This window comes from Lissotriton helveticus, chromosome 8 (assembly GCF_964261635.1).
Source record: "Lissotriton helveticus chromosome 8, aLisHel1.1, whole genome shotgun sequence".
Taxonomy (NCBI): domain Eukaryota; kingdom Metazoa; phylum Chordata; class Amphibia; order Caudata; family Salamandridae; genus Lissotriton; species Lissotriton helveticus.
In genome coordinates this window covers 1,445,009,281-1,445,025,427 of record NC_136069.1, presented here as the reverse complement: position 1 = coordinate 1,445,025,427, position 16,147 = coordinate 1,445,009,281, and positions in this window count along the sequence as shown.

Sequence of the window (16,147 nt, the reverse complement as noted above, 5' to 3'; positions counted from 1 at the left end):
ACGAATGCTGCCTCACCTTTAATATTAGCTAATATTATAGTTGAGACCTGTTTGAAATCTTTCAGTAATTTCATACCCAGATTTAAAGCAGACTCTGCCCCGAATTCATTTTGAATCTGTTTCAGGACATCTGGTAATGCCGCCATGGACGGAACACCATGTGTTTTTGTGTAGAGTGCAGCAAAGACTGTACCCCAAGTGTCACAGTCCTCCGGGTGTGGTGCGATCCTCCTTGGTAAACAGATTGTTAGAATCCTGTGTTTCTCATGAGGTGTACTATCAGGAAATACTGCCTCTATTTGAGTAATTTTAAAGCTATCCAGAATGGAATTTGTTCCCATTTTGCGGGCAATTTACCAATGACTGATCGTATAGTCTGTGGTGTCATTTCATTTGTGTTCCCCTGGTGAATGGTGTGTTGTGGAATCCTTATAGGAGGTTGGACTGTTAGAGTCCGCATGACATATTGAACCAATTTTGTATGGATTTTGAATAATTGTTTTAGTTGAACTAATAGTTCAGCACCTGACACTTCCTCAATGTCAGGATGTGGTGTATAGCTGGATAGTACCAGCCGTGTTGCTCTTGGTCTAACTAGTGGACCGAGCCTGGTAATGTGATTTTGATGTTGTAGGTCGCCTTTAAACCTGAGCGCATGCTCTTGGTATGTTAATGGAATTTCAACATCCTCGAAAGGAGTGTATTCCGCTGGAGGTTCCTCTACTTTGTAGAAGTGGAACACATGTGTTACTGGATTTGCTTCAGGGAAGACAATCCATGAATAGAATACCTCTGCCTGCCGATATTCGTATGCCTCTATTAAACACAAATTACCCTACCACCTCTTGATGATAGGCCATTTGTTATAAGCTTTATAGTGATGGTTTTCCTTAAATTTTCCAGGATGATTATAGCATCCGGGTCGGTTTCTAGGAAACCTGTTGTGTCAAAGCCTGGCTGGGCTGCATTTACATTGTTAATGAAAATTGCAGAGCAAGTTTCAAGGAAACAAAGATAAGGTGCACAATATTTTGGAACACTGTATCCTTCAACGTTGAACAAACCAAAAACTAATACATAGGATTTTCGTCCGACTCAGTTATGGCGGATATTTTATCCTTTTATCCACTCCAGATGTCTATTGGAGTATTTTACGAGAAGAAGGGGTCTCTGTGAAAAGCACGTCTGAGTTACTCTAGTATCTAGCGTTAAAATAGTGCCTTACCAATTGTTGGGCGCCATGTAGTGTAGGTCCTATATTCCCAATAGGCTCTGCGCATTGGAATAATATATCCTATAGATTTGACGTAGGACTTAGGTCTACTAGGTCTCTATCGAATATACTAGACTTAATTGTGAGTGCCAGCTAGCTCAGAGGTCACTAGAAACTTTCTCAAATAAACAAGAAGGGATTCGTTTCTGACAACTGCATAAACATGACAACTATGTTTCCCAAGAATAAGAAGTATCCTTAGAGTCGCGGAAACAATAGATAGATATTTCACTCAGTCAATCGTGCATGCTTTGTTTTGACAGAGTTGCAGAGAAATAGAGAGACGGGCGTTTTTAATAAAAGGATTTATTGAACAGTCTTCTTTCTCTTGCAAGTAAAGTGAATTGCTACAATCGTTATGCAGGTTGCAAAGTATAATGCGTACAGTAAGAATAATATTATAAAATAATACTGTAAAAGCATGGTATGGTTTCTAAGCCATAAAATACATACATAAATAACAAAGACTAAAAGTACTCAACGGGTGCTTCTAAAATACACCTACCCCGATGTACCTAACCTAGGTCTAGTACGAGGGAAGAAGTAAGTATGGTGTAGCATAGGTTTAGTTTGTTTGAGCCAAGAATCTATCCAAGATTTCTCTTAGGGTCTAATCAGCTCCATACCTTGGTTTTAGAATGAAGGAGGTCTGGTATCTCTGTCTCTCTTGGACTCGATTTCCCAACACCCCACAAGGGGAGTTTGGAAACACTGGAGCTGGATTCTCCGAAAGAGAAAGGCAGCCTCTGTCAGTGCGTCAGCTGGAGGGTCGGCTTCCTTCGGCACTTGCTGTAGCGAGCTGTGGCAGGCAAGTAGATAGTCGAGCTGCTCCTGAACCAGTTTTGCTAGAACAAGTGTAGACATATTTATACCTTAAAGGTGCCTGGTTTGATGTAAAGTTGAACATAATATTGTCACCAAAGAACCCCAAGGGAATGGTAGTTCTTTAAAAACTCAATGATTTCTAGGACAAATCAATATTTAAGCAAGTGGGAGTCCCTAACTGCTGTAGCCGAGTTACCATACTTTGATCACTTTGATTGGAATGTTGTAAAGGAGCTCTAGCCTCCTTCTGGAGTGCCACAGGAAGCAGTGTATACACTCCCTACACTCCCCTTTATATTCGAGTTTAAATTTCAAGTCCCATAGGCCGGGAGGGACCCATTCCTAGGCACCCAAAGACACGATTACCATCGTATTAATAACGACCCATTTGAATGTCCTTCTAGGGAGTGCCGCCATCCCCACATAACCTATTGATTGATGTAAAGTTGGACATAATATTGTCACCAAAGAACCCCAAGGGAATGGTAGTTCTTTGAAAACTCAATGATTTCTAGGACAAATCAATATTTAAGCAAGGGGAAGTCCCTAACTGCTGTAGCCGAGTTTTCCAAGAAATCGTGGCTTTTTGGAACTAGTGGAAGTAGCCATGCCTGTATTTGGACTGGATGGGCTATGTCTAAATATGGGTATGATTTATATGCCTATATAATGGCAGGGTGAATTGTACCTATATAAGGGCATGAATCTGGAAAATTACACTAGGGTCCTAAAACGCTATAAAACAACATGCAGTGCTGATGCTTTGCTCACTAGGGAGCTCTAGGAGCAGCTTGTGGTCCTGCACTGAAACATACAATGCTGGTTCCTTTCTCACTAAGCAATTATTTGCAATGCACCAGGTCTCGCGTTACTGAAAGTATGAGCTATTTGCGTTGCATTAATATTTGCAACACCAATACGTCAAATTATCAGTAATGCGAGACCTATTGCATTGCTAAGGCTTGTTTGCTTTGTACTGGTGGTAACTGACTCTGACTGAGCACTGAGATCTGCTTACCAGACCCAGGGGGGCCAGTGCTGTGATATTAAGGATATGCAAATTAGGAGTGAATATAATTTGTACCCACAGCCTAGCTGTAAGTCCACAGGGCCCGATTCACAGAACTAACTTAAGACAAGATCCTAAACTTACTACTTTTGGTATTCACAGAAGGCATTTAGTAGTAGTAAAGTTAGGATTTTGTCTTAAGTCTGTCCTTAGTTTGTCTTAAGTTTGTCTTAAGTCTGTGTTAAGTCTGTCTTAAGCTTGTCTTAAGTCTCTCTTAAGTCTGTCTTAAGTCTGTCTTAAGTCTGTCCTAAGTTTGTCTTAAGTCTGTCTTAAGTCTGTCTTAAGTCTGTCCTACTACTTTTGGTATTCACAGAAGGCATTTAGTAGTAGTAAAATTAGGATTTTGTCTTACGTTTGACTTAAGACAGGCTTAAGACTGACTTAAGACAAAGTTAAGACAGTCTTAAGACAAATTTAGGACAGACTTAAGACAGACTTAAGACAGACTTAAGACAAACTTAAGACAAAATCCTAACTTTACTACTACTAATTGCCTTCTGTGAATACCAAAAGTAGTACGTTTAGGATTGTATCTTAAGTTAGTTCTGTGAATCAAGCCCTGTGTATATATTTCGGCATGTAGGTTTAGAGGCCCAGTAGACTTAATGCACTTAAGCGTGCACTATTGTGTTGCCTGCTGTCATTTTAAAGGCAGCACTGCCTTTCAGCCTGCATTTACATTCAATTTCTATGCAAATTTGACTTTGCGTTTAGAGCACTTCCAAACTATCACACTACGTTATTTTTACATAGAAGTCACCCCTATGGTCTCCCCATAGGTGCCCCGGGGATAGGGTGCCTTGTTACTACAAGCAGGGTGTAGTAGGTGCTCTAGGGTAATGGTCTTGTGGTATCATGAGGCCGCACTCTTCTTGCATTTGTGTTATTCACAAACATTGTTTAAATTTTAAGGCTGTTCAACGCTCGTGGCTGTACAGCTTCTGTGAGTGTCCTAGCAACGCATGTCAGTTGCACTCAGGACTCACGGCAGCTGGACATTCCCGGTCATGGATGGATTTGAATCTGCAAATAAATCCCCTTCTGCTCTTCAATGCCTCTCCCGTCCATCTCATTTCACAGGAACATTCTAAAAGATGTTTTATAAGCTCTGGTGAGGAAAAAACTGCCAATTCTGTTTTTTCCCCAATGTAGTGAATGGCTCCATAGGCTAATATTGCAATATTTTATTTAACTATAGGTATTGCTAGGAGCCAAGTTAATATACTTCAAGTTATCAAATTAAGAATTGTGATAAATCCAACAACATGTTTCCTGTGGGTGGAAATTTACAAGGTTGCAGTGCAGATGGCAGGAAAGGGGTGAGGGGTAGCTAAGCTGGTCTTTAAAGGGAGAATGTCACTTTAGGACTGCACTTTGATTAGGGAGAGGGTTGGAAAGGGAGTGTTTTGGAAAATTTGCCACACCAGTAGTTTGGGTTAGGCTGATCTAGCTCCTCTGGAGAGATGTTCTCCATATTGGATTTTGAGTGAATGGTGCTTTCTGGGACAAGAATATGCCATACTTTGGAAGACGTAGTCATACACCTGGGTGGCACCTTGGTTCCCATTGGTCAGGGGTGCCCACCTGCTTTACGCACAGAAACAGGGAATAAAGCGGCATAGCTCCTCAGATCTGCTGCCTGTAAAATCAAGAAGAAGGACTGCCCTGCTGACTCTCTGTCCTGAACGAAGAAGACTGAACTCACCAAGACTGCATCTGCTTCATACTATGAGACTCAGCACCAGAAGGACTTTGCCTGGCTCTGAAAGTTTAAGAAGTGTACTCCCTGCAAGCTGCAGGTTAACAGAGCCCACCTGCATCATCTCCGCCAAGAGTCCCCAGGCTGGAGTGTGTCCAGTGTACTTTTAAGGATTTGGTCAGGCGTATTGTGGGAATTGTATTGCAAACATACCAAGGACAATCTAGGAGATTCTAGACCCATGGGTTTGTGTTTTGCACACTTTGAACCCTGACGGGGAACTTCAGGCAGAAGTTCCAGAAGTTTGGAGCAACTTTTTGATAAAGCTCCATAAGGTGGCTGACCCGACGTCAAGAGTCAAGCGGGCTACCTTCAACCCCGATCCACACTGGATTTCAGGTTCATCCTGCTGAAAGCTCCGGTGCTCCAGACTTGCAGGATTTAATCAAGGTCTCGCAGAAACTCAAGTCGGTGAACCTACACCAAATCTACCCTGATGAAGTGGTGTGCTCGAGGTTGGAGGAAAAAGCTCCAGAAAAGTTTCTAAGTGTGAAGGTAACACTTTGACCGAGTCCTCCCGTTTAGTTTATCTGACCAGGGCTGCATTGCTATCAGCCTCAAACTTTTACTTTGTCCCAGTCAAGCGCTACCAGATGTTACAAAGTGGCACTATATGCTTTTAAGCAACAGAAAGTGTTTATTTTGTACAAATTCATATCTCCGGTTCCCTACATTGGATTGATGTCATTTTGGTATCTATTTGTCCATAACATTATAATCTAGTTTATAAATTGGAGTTGGATTTTTTTTGGGTGTTGTGTCTTACTCATTAAATGTATTGATTTTGTAAATGCTTTAAACACCTGCCTCCTAAGATACGCCTGCCAGCTCATTGCCAGCTACCAAGGGTTGAGCAAGGGAATACGTTACTGAGACCTTTTCTAACCCTTTTATTGTGTGTGGCCTTATTACTAATGGTGAGTCACTACTAATAATCCACTTTCCAACAGTGTTTATAACATACGGTCTGTATCTGCCAAACACAATTTCTTGCATGTCAGTATCTGTAAGCCTGTATCATACATGTATTGAATTTTCTTTAGATATTTCCATTGAAATGCAATGGACAGCAGTAAAACCATGGCCAAGGAAACGATTGTGAAAATATTTACATTTCTCTTTCACAACCTGTAATGCATTAACATCTTGTTTAACATATAGGCAGTGGGGAGCAGTGTTCATAATGATTTTTCACAGGAATATGAACCTTCTTATGAACCAATTTTATTTTTATTTCTGGCATTAGCCAAGATCTTTTGTTTTTCAGTGTAAAATATATATACACTACAAACTTAGAGGGGCTTTCAGTGAGCCCTCTTCATCTATTGGTCTACAATAATGTCATTCATATTTCACATCCTCCCAGTAGAGCATACAGTATGGGGCACAGGGTCATCTCATTTCAGTCATTTGCTTACCTGACAGTGAGTGGTGGCATTCTGCTCTTGTACAATGTGCATATCCTCACAATAAGTAGTCTCCTACAGTGCAAGAGATTATTGGTGCAATGAATGCTTGATTTAAAAAAATACTTAGATTTTTTTCTTTTAGACAATGTTTGTTTTACAACACTGCTACCAGGCTGCTAATGTATCACGTCTTCACACTAAAAACACAAACATAATAAACATTGGCAATACCAAAATGGTGGAAGCCAAACCTATTCGTTTTCCAAATGCATGCTTTTTTCATCAACCACTTCCTAGTTTCTACGGGAACCGCAGCTTCAGACATCTTTTTGGTTATCACTAGACTGCTTTAGCTGTGTGTTGGCTAGACCTTTTGTTCCAAATACATACATAGATGGGCTCTCCGTGTTGTTTTTTGCTTTTTTTTACTAGAGCCTGGCAGCTGTAAAGTGCTGCCAGGCTGCCATTTCTCCTTTTCACATTTTGAATGTTGCTTTTCCAAATTAATTTTAAATAAAAACTGCTATGCCTGCAGGACAAGGCACAAATGTGCTTGTGTTTTGATGTACACATGCAGATTTGCGAAACAGAATGGGTTTCTTTTAATTGAACATCAATTCCAGCATTGCCAACCAAGCATACACATGCATTTTGATGCCTGAATTCGCATGACAATGCCAGCAGGCATTGGAGTAGGCAATAGCTCGGTCTTTTAAAGCTGATATTGTCTTTTTCCATGCTGTTTTATTGCCACATTTTTTATTACAAATGTTTAGCTTGGGTAATCTTGCATGCACTGGGAAGACAAGCCATCAAATTGCTCTTTACTACAATTGTAGCTGAAAGGAATGCTGGAAAATGTGAACGGTTGGACGATCTTCACTGCTTTCACCTGATTACTCATTGAGTACTGTGTTGTCCATGTATTTTTTTCCCCACTTGGCTGCCTGCTTATACAGCAGCAGGTGGCACTCAGAGCACGACTGGGCTGAGATGGGGTGCAGGCATGAGTGTATTATTTTTTAATAAATAGAAGATGAAAGAATTTGGAAGCAGGGAGTGAGATGGAAAGTAAATACTGACTTAAAAGCATTGCAATACAAAGTGTGAAGTCAGAAATAGAAGAATATATGTCATCTAATCGAAACAGTCTAAGACCAAAACGCTATTGCGGAAGAGTGTCGCCCCACCTGTCAGCAGCCGCAAAACTGGTAGGATAAAATGATAATAACACAGGTATGTTATCATTTTATTTTTACCACAAACAAGTCTTGGGGCAGGGACAGACGATGACAGGCTGGAAGAGGAGTGTTGGGCACTGCAGTCAGTGCACATCTCGGTTTGGCTGGCCGACATGCGCACTGCGATGTCTCCAACCCGAGTTCTATTGCCGGGTTGGAGACAGCAGGCACAGGCTCCCAGTCTCCCTGTGAGTGCAAATCGAGGGCGCTCAGGTCAATCCTGATGCTCCTCTCATGCATTAGAGCAGCTTCATGACAGGCCACAGGGGAGTCTGGGAGCCTGTGTAGTGCAGCAGAAGAGCACTGAGGTGGCGATGCCCCAAGCAGAAGGCAAGAGATTTACTTTTTTCTTTTTTTTTGTCGTCCATCGTTCCTCCCCTACTTCACCACTCTGCCCTGAAATCAGCTGCCACTGAAACAGACAGATAAAGCTCGCCGAACGTGAGACCTAATAAAGGCAAGAGGCCATATCAGCCCACCGAACACAGATAATGTCAATTGGTTTGCAACTTTATTTCCTAATGATTTTAGGTGGAAAACTCCCCTCAACTCTTTTGGCAGTAGTTAATTACGCACTGATACCACCACATATTCTCAAAAAAGAATTTAAAAAATCACAAATACTAAACCAACTTGTGACACCATTTATATGTCACAAATCATGTGCTGTGCAAGCATGCATACTATTCATTTATTGAGAGAAGTCTTGACTCTATAGATTTTGTCACAGAATGATCCTATTGCCTGCCACCAATCTGTTAACTGAGACCTATCACTCCATATTCCATCCCTCCCGACCAGAATCACTCCATAAAAGGTTGATGAACACTGCAGCATATAGTGTTCATCAACACTAGATTTACAAAAAGATAAACATGAAATGGGCCACTATTTGGCCTATATTTCTGGAATTAATCTACACATGCTCTCCCGTGTACAAGTGCCCTTGATCCAACTATGCACCACACAAATAAGCTCATTCAGGGCTTATATGGGTTGTTTGGGTTTTCACTGGGGGTCACTACAAGAATGGAGGGAAATTGAGGTTTTCCCTCTTTTGAGGTCAGATTGTTTGTCCCTCATAATAACCAGATCTGCAGTTTAATGAGCCCCTCTTAATTAAGGGCCTACAATCTCTGGCAAAATGTGAAACCAAAGAGGAGAACACTGTAAGGAAAAATTAAATGTTAGGGATTTTGCAGCCACTGAGCTGGTTGTGGACATTAACCCTTACTGTCTGATTTGATCATCACAAAACTCAAAGGATAACTTCATGCTGTTGCTAGACCATGCATGCAGTCATTCCTTTTAATGCTAATTAATGTTAAGTGGTAACCATATGCGCATACTGAAATGTATTATTTTCTAATTGTGTTTCCAATCCCTTTGAAAAGTACTAAGCTCAAAGTTTATAAAGACATCAATTATATACTCCCCCAATTGGAAAGATGAAAACGTCTCTGAAATGTGCTGTTCATAACTGCAAATCTACTGTCAAATATACTTTGGATATTGCAGACTGTTCTCTTCACTAAATATACATTTTGTGAAACATTGCTCAATGATACATCACAGTCTTTGACTTTCTTGTCCTTCATGCCTACTTGATGATATACCTTGGTTCTGATGGTAGACATTGAGACCTGTTTGCAGCATTGCTTCATTTGTAGAAAAATAAGTGCCAGGCCCTTGTTAGGAGGTCACTTCAGTTCAGTTGGTGCAAGGGTGCCTGTGTTGTTGGCAGGATTGTTTTTGTGGAGGAACTTGTACCTCCCTGCATAAAATCAATTCTGAGAGGCATTTTCCTCTTTCTATGTGCACTGCAGAATGCAGAACACATGGAAAGAGGAAAAAAACGAGGAAAAATACAATTATTTCACCTTTTTATGCCTCACCTTGGGATGGACAAGGTTTTGGCTTTTCCCCAGATTTACAAGCAATCTGGGGAAGCATCAAACTCCATGGGTGCTGCATGGGAACAACTACTGCAACACCCATGGAATGCCTCTCAAGCGCAAAGTAAGGAAACGCAGTGATTTGCACTGCCTTGCCTAAAGGCCATTCAAAGCCAAGTAAAGTGACTTTGAATGGTCTAATAGATATGATTTGAAGGCTTGTGCACAAATGGTGATGCTCCGGCAGCACAAGGGGCTCATACATATGCTCCACAATGTCCAAAAATACTTCCCAGTGTTACTGAGAATACCTCAATAACGAAAATAAATCACTGAGGGCAGCAGCACATAGATGGAAACAGTGACCCTCCATTTCCACTCTCAAACTCAAAAAGTTATACCTGGAGAGAAAATTTTTAAAAAAAATGCATTCAGAAACTGAATTTACAATATTGAGCTACATGTTTGAGATTTTTAATAAACGAATTCTACCCCATGGTTGTCTGTTAGCAACCCTACAAAGGTGTGAATAATTTGCTAATTTGTAAGATGAAAATATAAAAATATCAAATTCTATCTCATTATTACAAAGTAGGATACATTTTTTCATCGGAGCAGACATAAATCATGTGAATGGTTGAAATTTAATGAGAATACTCTCTTAGAAATTACTAATACAATGCATCTTAAACTCACCAGAGTGAGACACTTCAAAGTAAGCTGAAATGCAGCCTGTGACACTCCTTCCATTTTGCGCTGTGGAAACAAATGATGGACAGTCGTCCCTGTACCGGAAACCAGCATTCTAGGACCAGTTTTGGAGTAAAACCCCTCATCGGTCAGGGTAGCTTCATTCCAGATGCATAGCGAGCAAGGGGACCACGTCTTGGAATAGCCGTATGAAAAGTGATACGTCAACAAATGAGGGACGGAATGCTGGACATACCAAATATTCAGCCCAGTCAAGAGAAAGTGGTTAAATCCATTGTTCTTTTGCTCACTACGCCACCCCAGTTTGGGCACAGCCATATGCATATCAGTCTTGACCCTGCTGCTTATGGGAACAGTCCAGCCCGAATTGCCAAGCCGGGTCCTCCCTGGGCCGGAAACAAGCATCCTTGGACCGGTTTCTTTCTGTTTACACACGCCCTTGATCTGCCGCATGCTGTTACAAGTCCATGCCCGTCTTGCCAACCTGGCCAACGAACACGCAGCTTAAGAAGAAGCAAGGAATCGAAGAGCTACCCTGGCAAAGCCCTTGTGGACAGTGGTGGCATTCAGGTGAGTCATTTACGCACATTCAGTCTACAGGCTCTGCATTCTGAAGTTCATCCATCTTTGCAGCATGTACTTAACGCACTAGGCTGGCAGTTCCAGTTAGTTTACAAAGTTAATGAGGCATGCTGAAGTTACCATGTTTCATGCAGAGAATAAATTGTATTAACGTCATATTTGCCATAAATGTTATATGGCTATTTCCATTTCCCTGCAGCTGTAAAAAGCCAATCTGTCAGCATTGAATTAAATACGCTGCTCGGATGTCCTTTATTAAAGCCCCTCTTAAATAGCTGGTGAAACTGCAGAGGTCATTATGCATAAATGGGCTGAACCAATACAGCATTTAACCATATTGTTGGGCTTTAGGCAACTACATACAAACCTCACACCTCGAGCGCAAGATGATTACTCATGCAAGTTAAAATAAATTGGTGGGAAATGTATTCTTTTGTGTTAATGTTATGAAACCTCAAATGTTTAATGTAATCACTGAATTTTTTTTGCCTGTGACCAGAGAGGAAAGTAATTTTGTTTGTTGGCACAGTGGTGCATACCGACTTCTGTATTTATAGTCTCAGCCTGTCGTTGAAAGAACTGTGAATGCGCACATTGTTTTAAAATTGTATTACACATAGTATAACATAGGCTGCCGCAAAATGTGCAGAGATTTAAAGTTCATTATAAAGCAAGTGTAACCTTTCCATTTCAAAGGTTTTGCACCAATATAAAGATAGTTTTGAGAGCTTCTCATTGCTCAAATGGGTATTATTTCTGATAATTAGACGGGTCCATGCACCTCATTGCTTGAATTTACTCGTGAGAAAGTGTCACTCTAAGGTGCATATTTACAAGGGGTTATCACCCCTGGAACTTCACTTTTTTTGGCGTTCTGGTGACTAATATCCTTTTGCCTTATTTACAAGGTGGCGTTAAGTCACTTAATCTTCATTAATTTGTCTTAAAACAGAATTCCACCTTATTTCTCTTCTGCTTTAAGCAGGACTATTGAATAATCTTGAATGGTCTTAATGGACCTATTAGAGTTCAAACTGCCCTTAACTGAGTGTACCTAAGTGTTATCCTCAATGCCAGACTAAACCTTGATGTCCATAATATTAGATTGGCCAGATATGTAAATTAATAATTAAGGATTACCATGGGGAGTGGCTCAGCACAAGGGCTTTGAATACATGTGTGTATCAAGGGTACTCCTTGCTCCTTGGTATTCCTGAACGTTGCTTTACACTACAAGCAGTCTTAAATGCTGTAGTGAGATTAATCACATTATGAGAAATTATGAACGTAATTCACCAATCTTTCCAACATTTCAATAAATCTAGATTGAGCCAGATATATTTTTGAACTAGTGACTTAGTTCACAAAGCCTTATATATGCCTACTTTGGATATTTACCATACAAAGTAACCAATTTCAGGAGGATCCTGCTCCGGCAGAATTCTTTCTTGTGTAAATGATTGTATGACAAAATATTGTCAGCAAAAATATTATTGACACAGGAATATAGTGCCGGCATTGCTTTTCCACATGGAGAGCTGCGAACATGTAGCTCCCCGTGTGGAAAAGCACTTTGGTTTGGATTTTGAAAGAGAGAGCAGGTTTCCCTGTTCTCTCTTTCAAAATCCAAACCAAGTTTGCTATGGGAGGGCGGGAGCTGCAAGACTCCCACCCTATCATAGAAAACAGCAGTGTCCCGGAAGTAAGCACGCCGGGACACTGCAGGAGCCAGTCCCCAGGGCCCACACAGCCCCCTCCCACAATACACAAAGCCCGGGGGGGGGGTGGTCCCCGGGGCTTGGGGGGGGCGTTGAGCCCCCCACCCATGTCTTTTGCTGGGGGGGCTTTGGAGCCCCCAACCATTTATTTTCAAAGCCCCAGGGGGTGGTGGTCCCTGGGGGTTGGGGGGGCCGTTGAGCCCCCACCCACGTATTTTGCTGGGGGGCCTTGGAGCCCCCCAACCATTTATTTTGTAGCCCCGGCGGTTGGCGGTCCCCGGGGCAAGTGGGCCCCTCTGGGCCCCCCATAAATTGTAATAATTTTGCCCCCGGGATTTGACCCCCCCCCAGGGGCTAATTATTAAAGATGCTCCGTTTTATTTTTATTTTTTTAGGGCAGGGTTCGCGCACAGTGCTCGCACTTTGCCGTTTTGCACACTTGTTCCACTGACTTCTTCAGCCTCACATCTACCGAGGCACAAAATGGCTGCCAAAACTTCCTGGTTTCGAATATTGACAATCACTTGACAGCCAATTAGCATTCAGCGCGTGATCGAGACGGTGCGCTTAGGGTGCGCTCAGGGTGCTGTAGCGATTGCAGATGCTACGAGTGCTAGAAGGTTGAAAAGCCAAGTATGGCGTTTTCCATCCAGAAACTACAGGTCCCAGAAGGCTTTGAGGCGCTGGAGGTCGGGCAGGAAGGAGACACATTCATAAGCACCTCCCATGCAGAGGAAAGGTGCTTGACAATTGTTTTGAGTGGTTGTGATGGCGGATGGTGTGTCCCCGCCGGATTTCTATGTTTCCTGAAGACGACGACGAAGAGCCTGCGTGGTCAGAGAACTCGAGTACCCTGCACGACGACGAAGCGCCTGCGTGGTCAGTTTCCTTGTTTTTGATCTCTCAAAGAAGAAGTGCCTTCGTGGTCAGTTTGCTGCTTTGCTCCCGACGACGAAGTGCCTGTGGAATCAGTTGCAGTTTTTTACTACTTCAAGCCTGTTTAAAAAAGCCTGCTGCTTTTTTCAAAGACGTGCAAGTATTGTTTATTTCTTACGTTTTCCTTAAGCGACTTGCGTAACCCTTGTTCCTGCCGAGCCTGGAAGGGGGGCATTTCTGACAAACACTGAGCATTCTGTGCGAGACCTGCCGCTGGATGCAAACGTGCAGGTTTCGTTTCTGTTCCAGGGAATATTGCGCATTGCACCAACTTTGTTCTTAACGTGCAAGTGGCATTTCGGGTTAAGGAGCCCATGAATATTGTGATGACGAGTTGGTTTCTCTTTCTCTCATAACTAGACGACCAAAGGAATCCTGATTCCGGTTTCAGAAGCTAGTTACCACACAAGATGTATTGTGGGTATTGTAGTCCGTGATATTAACGGAGTATCAGATGTTCTAGCCTAATTCATTTAAGCGAGGAAGGCAGTTGAGGGAACAAGTTGCCTATAAAGACTCCTCGCAAGGCCAATTCCAAAAGGAAGAAGTGAAGCAACTTCTCTGTTCTTTTGTTAAGTAGGAGTAAACCGAAGACTGAAAGTACCGAGAATAGTATGTTGGTGTCCCATGTATCGGGAACAACCCATGACCAGATCTGAAAAGGAGGTTGAGAGAACATTGCATCTCATCGTCTCTGCTGGCCGCCTGAATCAGGTTAGTGGCGCTGGCGTGTTCTTGCGCTGCTTGTAATCGCGACAGATTGTCAAGCCCAAGAAGACAGTCCGGCCCAGACGATGGATACGAATACTGTCCTTACTACGTTGTTGGACAGATTTACAGATTTACAACAAGAGGTTCAAAGTTCTAGGGCTGAGACCCAGGCTTTATATCTAGAGGTCTCTACCCTGCGAAAAGAAGTGTCGGATTTGGCAATGAAGGATCAGGTTGTGAAGCCTTTGCTCAAACCTGCCACCTTACATCCGCCTTCTACAGGGGGATTTTTTGTGCCCCCTCTTGCTACCTCTGTTGCCGGGGATACTAACCCCACCGTGCACATTATCCAGAATCAAGGGATACCACTGGCCCCTCCTGAAAGGTTTTATGGAGACCCTAAAAGGTTTGAAACCTTCTTGAATCAATGTAGGCTCCATTTTTTGTGTAAACCCACGGTATTCCAGGACGAGGCGGCAAAAACAGCCTTCATGATGTCCTATATGGGGGGGAATGCATCCAGCTGGACCATCCCTCTTCTGGAGCGAAACGATCCTGTGCTACATCACTTTCCTAATTTCTGTCTGGAACTAAGAAAACTGTTCGACAGGAAGTCACACATGATGACTTTGGATCGAGAATTGTTAACCCTCAAACAAGGCTCGCAAGACTTGTTATCATATATAACTACCTTTATTCGCCTCATCGTGGAGACTGATTGGCCTGGTGAGAAAAGGATTTCCTTGTTTTATCAGGGCCTGAGGGGCGAGTTAAAAGATGTATTAGCACAAGTGGTGCAACTACCGTCTACCTGTGAGGAACTTATAGACCTCCCCGTTCAATTGGACCATCGGTTATTGGAACGGAAGGGTGCTAGGTCCAAGGGAGAGAATAAATACTTCTATCCCATCGTTAAAACAAGATTTGGAAATGAAGAGAAAACCAGGCAATTGAAGGACCTGAACCCATGCAGATAGGGGGAATCCGGGGTTCTCTTACCTTGGAAGAAAAGGAAAAGAGGAGAAGACTCAAACTCTGTTTATATTGTGGTAAAGGGGAGCATTTTATTAAGGATTGCAGAGCTCGGAATTACCTTCCGGGCAGGACTTCATTACCAAGAGCAACTGCATCCCTCAAAGTAGAAGAACCGTCGGAAAACTAATCGTCTCGGATCCAATGGAGATCTCCGATTCGAGACGTCCGCCTACAATGATCTCCTCTGTTCTCGCAAACAACCTTCATCCAGCTGTTGCGCATATGAACCTGAGTATATCTCTTTGGCTCACGGAGCACAAATGTTTACAAGTGGATGCCCTATTGGACTCAGGGGCGACAGGAAATTACATTGACCAGGACTTCGCACTAAGAATGGGTATTCCATGTGAAAAGAAACTCACGCCCGAAACCGTTAAAGCGGTGGATGGAACAGTCCTTTCTTCTGGCCCGGTAGTGTACCATACCCATTCATTGAGGATGGAGTTCGGGTCGGATCATCAGGAAAACATCCAATTTGATCTTATTGATGCCCCACAATTCCGGCTTATACTTGGAATGCCCTGGCTTACATTGCATGATCCTACGGTTAGTTGGTCATCTCGTACTGTCCGAATGACGTCCGCATACTGTAAGGAGCACTGTACCAACTCAGGACCTCGCACCTTAGCTCCTGAACCTTCTCCTGCTACTTATCTAGCGAATGCTTGTAGTATTGAAATGTTTTGTTGCGCCACAATTTTGCCTCCTGAATATCGTGAATACCAGGCCTTGTTTGGTAAGGAAAAGGCCACCACATTGCCTCCACATAGGGCATATGATTGCCGGGTCGACCTGGTCCCCGGAGCTGACATCCCCTGTAGCAGGGTATATGCACTAACGGAGAAAGAAACCCTGTATTTGAAGACATACATTGAGGATAATCTAGCAACAGGGTTCATAAGACATTCCACCTCTCCTGCCTCGTCACCCATGTTTTTTATCGCTAAGAAGGATTGTGATGAGTTACGACCATGTATCGACTA